Source organism: Aotus nancymaae, unplaced genomic scaffold (assembly GCF_030222135.1).
Source record: "Aotus nancymaae isolate 86718 unplaced genomic scaffold, 86718_ANA_hifiasm-v0.15.2.pri h1tg000010l, whole genome shotgun sequence".
Taxonomy (NCBI): Eukaryota; Metazoa; Chordata; class Mammalia; order Primates; family Aotidae; genus Aotus; species Aotus nancymaae.
Window position 1 is genome coordinate 46,067,209 of NW_026988421.1, and position 10,412 is coordinate 46,077,620.

Sequence of the window (10,412 nt, forward strand, 5' to 3'; positions counted from 1 at the left end):
GACTTGAGTAGTTTCCTTGATCATTCCCAATGCAAGTACCTGGATGTTTCAGTTGAAGGTGCTGCATTTACTCACCCCCTTTTGCCCCTTTCTGTGAATGCCACACACAATAGCTGCGTCTGATCAGCCATCGTGGCCCTGACTGATTCTGATGTTTTTCTTATTTTTAGGCAGATTAGAATCATAACTTTGGATAAAGGCAAGAATGCTCTTCTAGGTAGTGAAATGTTGAAAAGTAGGAGTTTATTGCAAAACTGGAAGGAAATGTGTAAATTATATTCAGGGTGCGGTGGCTTATGCCCATAATCCCAGCACTTTGGGAGGCCAAGGTGCCAGATCGCTTGAACTCAAGAGTTTGAAACCAGCCTGGACAACATAGCCAAACCCCATTTCTACAAGAAGTAAATATAGTTAGCCAGGTGTAGTAGTGCATGCCTGTAGTTCCAGTTACTAGAGTGGCTGAGGTGGGAGGGTTACTTGAGCCTAGGAGGTTCAAGGTTGCAGTGAGCCATGATTGTGCCAATGCACTCCAGCCTGGGTGACAAAGCCAGACCATCTCAAACATAATTAAAAAAAAGATTTTAGGAATATTCATCTATATCTTATTTGGGATCCTTTTGACAAAAAGGCAAACAAATATACTCAGTAAAATATTTGAACATCATCATATAATTATTGATAACCTAATTATGGATTAAATTAATTAAGTTATGATTATTCATAATTAGTACTTTATGAATTAAATTATTTAATTATGAATATTCCTAAAGGGTCACATAAAAAAAAACTTTAAAATGAACTTCCTCTTTCCTTTTTCACTTGTTTCATTGAGGCAGTTAGCTGTGAAAAGTGACAGTGATTGAACAGGATCACTGGGCATGAAGCAAAGCAAGCTAAAAGCTAGCAGCCAGGAATATGGACCATGTGAACTGTATCACGTGAGTGTGTTTTTGTCATGTCAGTTGTCCTCTGCAGTTAATCAGTATTATACCTCATGTCATTGCACTGTGAGAAACTAGAAATGTCTTAGTCTAACATGAGAAGTATGGTTCAAGAGCAATACGGAAGACACCTAGGTTAGGCATTAAGAGGAGATGGTGAGTAGAAAAGGAAACAAAATGCTGACCAGCTCAGATTAACAGGCCTTTTTCTGAGTAAGATCCCTAGATCATTAGGATTTTGAAAAGACAAATTTAGTGACAGTATAATAATGACTGTAGAAAAAAATCAAAATATGGTCTTTATGCATTAACTTTGAAATAACACTGTGTCATGGAGCAGTATCTTTAGACCCAATGCTATCGTGATAAGCATTGTCGGTCAAGTTACTTTTGATTAGAAGGAAGAAGATAACAAGCAGAGGATGCAAAAGACTGGGGCAAATGAAAATAAGATTCTTCTTAGTTTTACTTTTTGGTGCCATGATATCCTTACATTTACAGCTACTAAGAATCTTAGTCCGCATATATCTGTTCTCACAAGTTCAATTGCACCCATTCATAAGGTACAATTGGGTTTATTTCTTGAGTGATCATCTATTAGTGTATTACAAATATCTGTTCTCCTAAGTTCAGTTGCAGCCTTTTGTAAGGTGCTCATTTGGATTTATTTCTTGAGTGATCATCTATTTGTGTATCACAAATACCTCTAAACTCAGTGATACATAGTAGTAGCACGTTTTGTATTGCTTACACATCTGTGTCAGCTTGGATGGCTCTGCTCAATGTAGTTCTCATTCTTTAGGGAGAAGCAGCTGTACAGAACATTTCATTCTTGTTCTGATGACAGAAAAGCAAGAGAGCACGTATATTTCATGCCTATGCTGAAATCACATCACCAACTTCTCATTGATCAAATCAAGTCAAATACTCAAACCCAACATTGTTGGGACAAGGAAGCATTCTCTGCCCACAGTGGAAGGCAGGGGTACACAAATATTTGCTAAAAAATAATGGAAAATATCATAGTCACTAAAGCAGTGTATACTAGCTACTTGAAATTACATAATTGAATTGAGTGTTGTGCAAACCAAGAAAATATAACACCAAGAGGGTTGCTTCATGAAAATTTAAGTCAATACTTTGTGCTGACAGACCAAAGGAAAATAGCTGAAAAACCAAATTCTGTTGAATAACATATAGGTAACTTTGTTGTAAAATGCTAGGGAGGGGAACAAGAATAAATAAATTTCTAAATGATTCTGCCCCAGATTTCTTTGCAGTGTTCTTTAGCTTCTCCAAAAACAAAACAAAACATAAAAAACAAACAAAAAATAACATAAATGATAAGTAACTCTAAAATTATGCAGCACTCCAACTGGGAACTGTAGCCCTAGAGTGGCATCAGCTGTACATCAAATGGTATATTTGTATTTGTGTGTGTGTGTGTGTTTAAATTTAAAATACAGCATTTAAAGTACTCATGCATTATGAATCATAATGTTTTATATTAATTTCCTTTTTCAATTAATTTAAAATGACTAGTCTTGATCATATCAGAGATAAGAACTCCTGATATCAAAAGTAGATTTAATTTTTAAAAGGAAAAAAGGTAGAGTTCAATATTAGCTTACACCTTTAGCTAATTACCAAATCTTCAGAAACTCACTTGACCCTTCTTCTCTTGATGACAAGGTGGTTAAATTAGAATAACAGTTGTTAGTGAATAAAAATTCCCAATGAGATCTGTAGCACTTTGATCTCTTTATTATTCTGGGAACATTAAAAAAAAAAAAAAGCCTTTTCTACATGTCTTCTTTTAATAGATCACTTTCTAATCCATGTGCTTCCGCAAAGACACTGTTCAAAGAACTTAACTAAATCGTATCCAAGCTTAAGAGGCCCTCATTTAAACTCAGATATAAGACAAACGTTCAGCTGCCTGAGTCTCTTTTTGTCTACATGTCATGGTGAGGCACTGTATTAAGGAAAATACTTTTCTTTCTGGGTCCACCAGGGGTGTGGTTTCAAAGGCAGGAGCTTCCCAGCGACAGGCCTCCAACCACGCCCTCATCTGGGAATCTAAAGTTCTTTTTCTAACTTTCCCGCCTGTGGAAAATCCAGGTAAGCTTTAGTTCCAAAAGCTCACAGAAAGCTGTGGGAGGAGGGGGCTCTGCTGCAGACCAAACAGCCAATCCGGTATTAGAGTCAAACATCAATCACTAAAAAGAAAGCTTGAAAGAACGTCTCTCATTGGATAAGAATATGAATGGGGAGGGAATGGGTTAAAACCCTAGTGCTCCTTACCTATAGTGATTCCTTCCTTTGATCCCCTCCCATGGCAGCATGGTATCTCTCTCTCTCTTCTTTCTGCCTAATAAATTGCTCTCTACTAAACTCTTTGGGTCCATAATATTTATTAGAATGGTAAGCTTACTGAGCCTCTGGCGTCCCTTTCCCCATTCTTGGGGTTAGAGAGGAATTGGAAGGGGGAGGGAGCTACAGCCCTTTCCGGTTACAATGGCATCACTGATACACTGGATAGTCTTAGCAATGGGAGAGCAAACCAAGAGAAGAGTATATGATTTATGTTTCAATTCGAATTTAAGCTTAAAAAAATTTTCCAGACATATTGTCTTGGCTTTTTAAATAAATTTTCCCATATAACTGTGAAACCAAAAGAAATGACTGAGACAACTCTCAATCAATTTAGAGGTTTATTTTGCCAAATTTGAGGATGTGACTGGGAAAAAGGAACACAAAATCACAAGAACATCTGTGATCCATGCTTATTCCAAAGAATTTGAGAGTTTCAGTCCTTAAAGGGGAAAGAGCTTTAAATAAGGGAAAGAGGGAAGAAAAAAAAAGGGAGATTAAATAAAACAGTTGAAGCAGTTACATTCTTCTGAGGCTTTTAACAGTGTTCACTGAATTCACATTTTACATGTAAAAAGAGTGATTTCAGGAACAGTCAACCATGCATGACCCACACTCATTGAATCTGGATTTTTACATAGATAAAGTAAATATAGAGGATAGGAAGCAATCAAATATGCATTTGTCTCAGGGAGTGGAAGGATAACTTCCAGTCCTGCCTTTGCTCTATGAAGATAAGCTGTTGATTTACATTGTCAAGGCAAAATTGAAAAGAAATCTGTTTTAGGCTAAAGATCTTGGAGCCCCCAGGAATTTCCTCATGAGCAAACTGTGGAAAGGATGTCTGGGAAGATATGCTGCCTTCTGTCTTTGCAGCTATCCATTTAAGAACAAGACAGGGGCATTTTTGTGTGACTCAGTTCCCAAGCTTAACTCTTCCCTGTGATGTAGTGAGTTTAAGGTCCCAAGATTTTATTTTCCTTTCACATAAAATAACCCATAATGCCCATATTTTTATTTCCTCTGTAGTAATAACTTACTGATTTGGTTAAGATCACTTTCTACATGCTTTCCACAGCTTCTTGCGCTTTAGAAGTAGAATCCTTAGTTTGTTTTGTGTATTAGACTGCTGTAGTATAATTATTTTGACCAAAAAGCTACAGTCTCTTTTAACAAGTTTGTGTTCCATTATTTAATTCATTAACAATTCATTAATAATTCCATTATTTAATTCAATTCATTATTTAATTCAATTAATTCAATTACTGTTTTTGCACAAATCAACCAGTGTTTTCTGAGCAAACCAAACATGGATCAATTTCGGACTTTTCAGTTTCTCTTCTTTTTCTTTAAAAAGATTTTTTTAGCTTTAAGTTTATTCAATGCAAAATAATCGTCTCCAATTTTACTGAGGTGGCTGACCATGTCCACAACCAAATCCGCCTCTAAACTGGAATTCGGTTGCTGACCCAGCCCCCACCTCGGCTTTCTTGTCGGCACCAGGTGGCACAGCACTCCGTCCGTAGGTATCTCTGTCGGCTTCTCCTCTTATGAGTCTTGCAGGTCGCTCACCTTCCAGACCTTTAGGCCGAGGCCTGCCTGTCTCTGGACGGCTGTGGCGTAGGGTGGCAGGCACGATCTCTGGGGGCAGATGGAGGTAATCACAGAGATACTAGATACCCTCATTGGTAAGGTACCAGTAGAAATGTCTCCAGGCAAACTGTTCCTTCATGTAGCCTCGGGACTTGAGAGACTGCATGGCCTTCATGACATGAAGGTTGGGCACATTCTTGTCTGCCAGCTCCGGGTGCTTAGGCATGTGGACATCCTTCTTGGCCACCATGACTCCCTCCTTAAAAAGGAGCTCATAAATGGCAATCCGGTTCTTCTTAGGCATCAACATCTCGGTGGCTGTAGGGTCCAGGGCCAGGGTTGGAAAGCCAGTTTCTCTTCTTGGCTGATAGATTATGTTTTCACTGTTGTTAGATAACTACTTACATATATATCATAAACTTACCTTAATGAATATAATAATAACATGACTATGCAGGTTTCATCTAGAAATCTTGTATTACAGTTTCTTGACATTGCTCTAGAAATCTTGTATTACAGTTTCTTGACATTGCTGGCTAAATGCTTTGAAAAAGCACATCCTTAAAGGATCACACTTGGTCAAAAACAGATCTTCAATTATAAAGAAAGCTTATACAAGCAAAAATAAAAATCTCAGGACCCTTCAAATATATGCAAGAATGGAGAGTAAGCCCTAAAGCTGAGTCATTACAAATGAATAGCCATTAGTAACATTATGCATCAACCAGGTTCCCATGGAAAGGTAAAAAAATCTCAGTCATCTGGGAAGAGTTGCCCCCACAGATTATTTATATGCAGATTCTTTGCTGGCTTCCCATTAACAAAGACATGCCAATCACAACTTTAGGTCTGCAATCTAAGTCTATCTCCTAGACTTTCACACTGATTACACACTTATCTTCCCAGGTACAGAACAAAGTCAAGGCTCATTTTCTACACCTTTACTCTGAGACTTCTGCATAATTGACTCTTCCTTTACTCTCTTTTCTTCTGCAGACATTCACATTATTTGTGTAAAATGTGGATTTACTGGGCACCAACTGAAGTCTCACAGAAATGTGACTATTGACCTTACTGCCTTCATGTCCCTCTTCCTACGTGCCTCTCTCCATCACCCCACTTCAGGAAATGTTTATGGTAGGGTTTATAGTTTATGGCATTTAAGCGTCATGGAAAAACACTAAACCTGAAAACCTCTTTGGGAAAAACAGCCACAGATGTGCTTGTGGCACATGTTATTCCTGCAAATGGCCTAAGGCTGGCTTAATAAGCCTCAGTGATAGAGACTTATGCCTCAGTCACACATTTCTCTTGTCACTTTTCACAGACCTGGGTATCATGATAGGTTTAAGTAGTTTTGTTTACAAATCTGCTATTCTATGTCCTAAGAAGAGGATAGTTTCAATGAAACCATTATTGACCATTCATACATACACAGACATATTTTGTTACTCTAAAATGAATCTTTCGGTTGACCTGGTGGCTAACGCCTGTCAGCACTTTGGGAGGCTAAAGCAGGCAAATCTCTTGAGATCAGGAGTTAGCGATCAGCCTGGCCAACATGGTGAAACGTTGTCTGCACTAAAAAATACAAAGATTAGCCGGGTGTGGTGGTGTGTACCTGTAGTGTCAGCTACTCAGGAGGCTGAGGCAGGAGAATCACTTGAACCCCAGAGGTGGAGGTTGCAGTGAGCTGAGCTCATACCACTGCATTCCAGTTTGGGTGACAGGACCAGACTCTGTCTCAAAAAAAGAAAAAAAAAAAAAAAAGAAAAAGAAAATGACCCTTTCCGAATGATCCTGAAATAATCACAATACAAAAGAAAAAATAAAGATCCCTTTCTGTAGTAAAGCTTTGTTATCTTATTAATGAAATTGGTGAGGCTTTTAAAATGGATGAGGAAAGAATTGTGTTGATTATTATTCCCTATAGCAAATCAGTTTTATTTATTTTTCTGTAAGATATATTTCACAAGTCAGCCTACACAACCAACACTACTGGCCAACATGGTATTTGCACATGCTTGTTAGCTGCACCTGTTACATAACACTAGGGGGAGCTCTAATACTGCTTTGTTTTATGTTCACGATGGATTTAGGAGACATGTTAATTTTTAATTTAGTTGTGAAAATTAGTATTTAAATGTATAATCCTCCAAATACCATAGCACCACCAAAAAGAGTGTGCTGAATTAAAATGCCAATGTAACATTAGAACAGATAGTGACATTTGTCAGCTATTTTCACAAATGCGTCTTTAGAAAACTATGATTCCATGATTATTCAAACCTTACAAGAACTATGTGAACACACATGTGTGAGGGTGAATATATGTATATGTATACATTTCCAATTTAAAAATAAAGTAACTGAATTGCCAACTTGTTTATAATCTTTCAAACTGGTCATAAAAGTAAATTTACTCCCTCTAGATGAAATAATTGTCTTCCAATTTTGCCAGACTTCTATTCAACATGGCTTAGCATAATTCTATATAGAATTTATCCAAGTATTAGTAAAGTAGAAATATTGCTATCTAGAATATTATTGCACATATGTGATCACAGAAGATTAAATGAAATTATTTCTAAGAGCTTACATTTGTGAAGTTCTCCATACCCTTTTCTTTATACTATTAATTATTATTCTTATCATTATTTTTTGAAATGGAGTCTCACTCGCTCTCTCAGACTGAAGTGCAGTGGTGCAATCTCAGCTCACTGCAACTTCCACCTCTTGGGTTCAAGAGTTTCTCCTGCTTCAGGCTCCCATTGGGATTACAGGCGCACGCCACCATGCCCGGCTAATTTTTATATTTTTAGTAGAGAAGTGGTTTCACCATGTTGGCCAGGCTGGTCTCGAACTCCTGACATCAGGTGATTGACCCGCCTCAGCCTTCCAAAGTGCTGGGATTACAGGTGTGAGCCACCGCACCCGGCCTATTGTTAATAATTCTTAAAGATAAAAATCTTTTATAGTATAACAGGCCCTATTTGGCAAGTTTACCAGTCTTTTCTCTAAACCATTGCTTCTCTAATTTTAATACATATATGATTCACCTAAGGGATGGTATTAAAATGCAGATTCTGATTCAGTAGGTCTGGAGTGAGGCTTAGACAGTTGCATTTTTAAAAACCCACTGGGGGATACTGCTGCTATTCTATAGACAGTGTTTGTATGTAGCAAGGAGGTATACGATATCTAGCATGGACCATATACATTTTCTGTACCCCAAATAGCCACTTCCTCACTTCCTCCTTATCTTTCTGTCAGCTGAAAATGACTGTGGAAAACAAGTGTTTAATATGGTAGAGACTTTATCAGCCTCACTGTATGACTGCATGGAGCATACTTGTCTAATGCTGAGTGGGAATAACCAGTTGGATTTACATGATAGAGAAATAAATGTTTATTATTTTAAACCCTGGAAATTAGTGGGTTTCACTGTTACATCAGCCAATCTTATTAATAAATATATATTGAGATTATTTTCATGAAAGTTTTTTTTTTTAACAAATAATGGTACAAAGATGAATTTTAACAGCAGTAATTTCTGCTTGAAATACATAAGAAAATATCTATTTTCTAAAATCTTCATATCAGGTAATCTTAATTTTGGTATATGTGCAGGACTTTTTAAAATTTATTTTCAATTGTGGTAAAAAGCATGTAACACAACATTTATCATCATAATCATGTTTAAGCATACAGTCCAGAGGTGTTAAGTATATTCACATTGTTGTGTAACAGAACTCCAGACTTTTTTCATCTTGTGAAACTGTGACTCTATACCCATGAAATAACTCCCCATTTTCCGATTATCCCAGCTCTTGGTAACCATCATTCTACTTTCTATTTCTATGAATGTGATAATCTTAGGTACCTCATATAAGTGGAATCACATATTTGTCTTTTTGTGACTAGCTTATTTCACTTAATGTAATGTTCTCAAGATTCATGTATGTCACAGCAAATGGCAAAATTTTCTTCCTTTCTAGGCCAATAATATTTCATTGTATGTATAGGTAACATTTGGTTTATCCTAGTAATTTGTAAACTTCATCAGATTGATAATTACAAAACAATAATGTTCTTTTTATTGGCCCTTATTTTTCCATTGTTATATATGTCTGTCTTTATGCCAGTACTGTAGCTTTAGAATACATATTAAAATCAGGGAGTCTGATATCTCCAGCTTTGTTCTTTCTCAAGATCACTTTGGCTATTCTGAGTCTTTGGTAATTTCATATGAATTTTAGAATTTTTTTCCGATTTCTGTAAGAAACACCACTGGAATTTTAGAAACTGTATTTACTTCACAGATTACTTTGAGTAGTATATATAATTTTACCTGTACAAGTCCTTCTTAATTTGTTTCCTAATAGTCATATAAGTATGAGGTGGCTCATGCCTGTAATCCCAGCACATTAGGAGACTGAGGCTAGTGCATTACCTGAGGTGAGGAGTTTGAGACCAGCCTGGCCAACATGGTGAAATCTCATCTCTACTAAAAATACAAAAATTAGCTGGTCATGATGGTGGCATGTGCCTATGTTTATAAAATAAAAATATAATACATAATAATTTTGCTTTTTAACTATATTTTAGATATATTTTACATATTTTATATATTTTATAATATATACAATATATAAATATAAAATATTTATTTCTTTATAGGTATTTATACACACATACACATATATTTTAATTTTTTTATGGAGGCTTTAGAATTTTCTACAAACAGGATTACATCATCTGAAACTAGAGATAATTTTTCTTCCTTTTGAATTTGGATTCCTTTCATTTTATTTTCCCGTCTAGTTCCTTTGGCTAGGATCTCAGTAGTATGCTGAATAGAAGTCATAAGAGTGAGCATCCATGTCTTGTTCCTGATCTTGGAGGAAAATGTTTTAATTTTTACACTGAGCATGATGTTATCCATGGACTTGTCATATGTGTCCTCTATTGTGTTGAGGTACATTCTTTCTATATCTAGTTTGTTGAGCATTTTTATCACAAAGAATGTTGAATGTATGTTGTCAAATGCTTTTTCAGCATGTATTGAGATTATGTAATATTTAACTTTCATTTTATTAATATGGTGTATAACATTTATTCATTTGCACATCCTGAACTGTCCTTACATCTCAGGGATAAATCCCATCTCCCATCTAATTATGGTGATTTTAGTTTTCCAGTATTTTATTTATGATTTTTGTATCTATGTTCATCAGGAATATTGGCCTGTAATTTTCTTTTCTTATAATATCTTTATCTGTCTTTGGTTTTAGGGTAGGGTTTACATCATAAAATGAGTTTGGATGTGTTTTCTTCAGCTTTTTGGAAGAATTTGAATTAATTTTTCTTTAAATGGTTGGTAGAATTCACTAGTGAAGTCATCTGGTTCTGGGCTTATCTTTGGTGAGACACTTTATTACTGATTCAATCTTACTTGTTATTGTCTGTTCATATTTTATATTGCTTCATGATTTCATCTTTGTA

At 36.1% G+C, this 10,412-nt stretch overlaps 1 pseudogene; it reads right to left on the reverse strand.

The window, feature by feature from the left end:
* Window positions 1-4,719: 4,719 nt before the first annotated feature.
* Window positions 4,720-5,217, reverse strand: LOC105727578 (small ribosomal subunit protein eS10-like; annotated as a pseudogene).
* Between the last annotated feature and the right edge of the window lie 5,195 nt (window positions 5,218-10,412).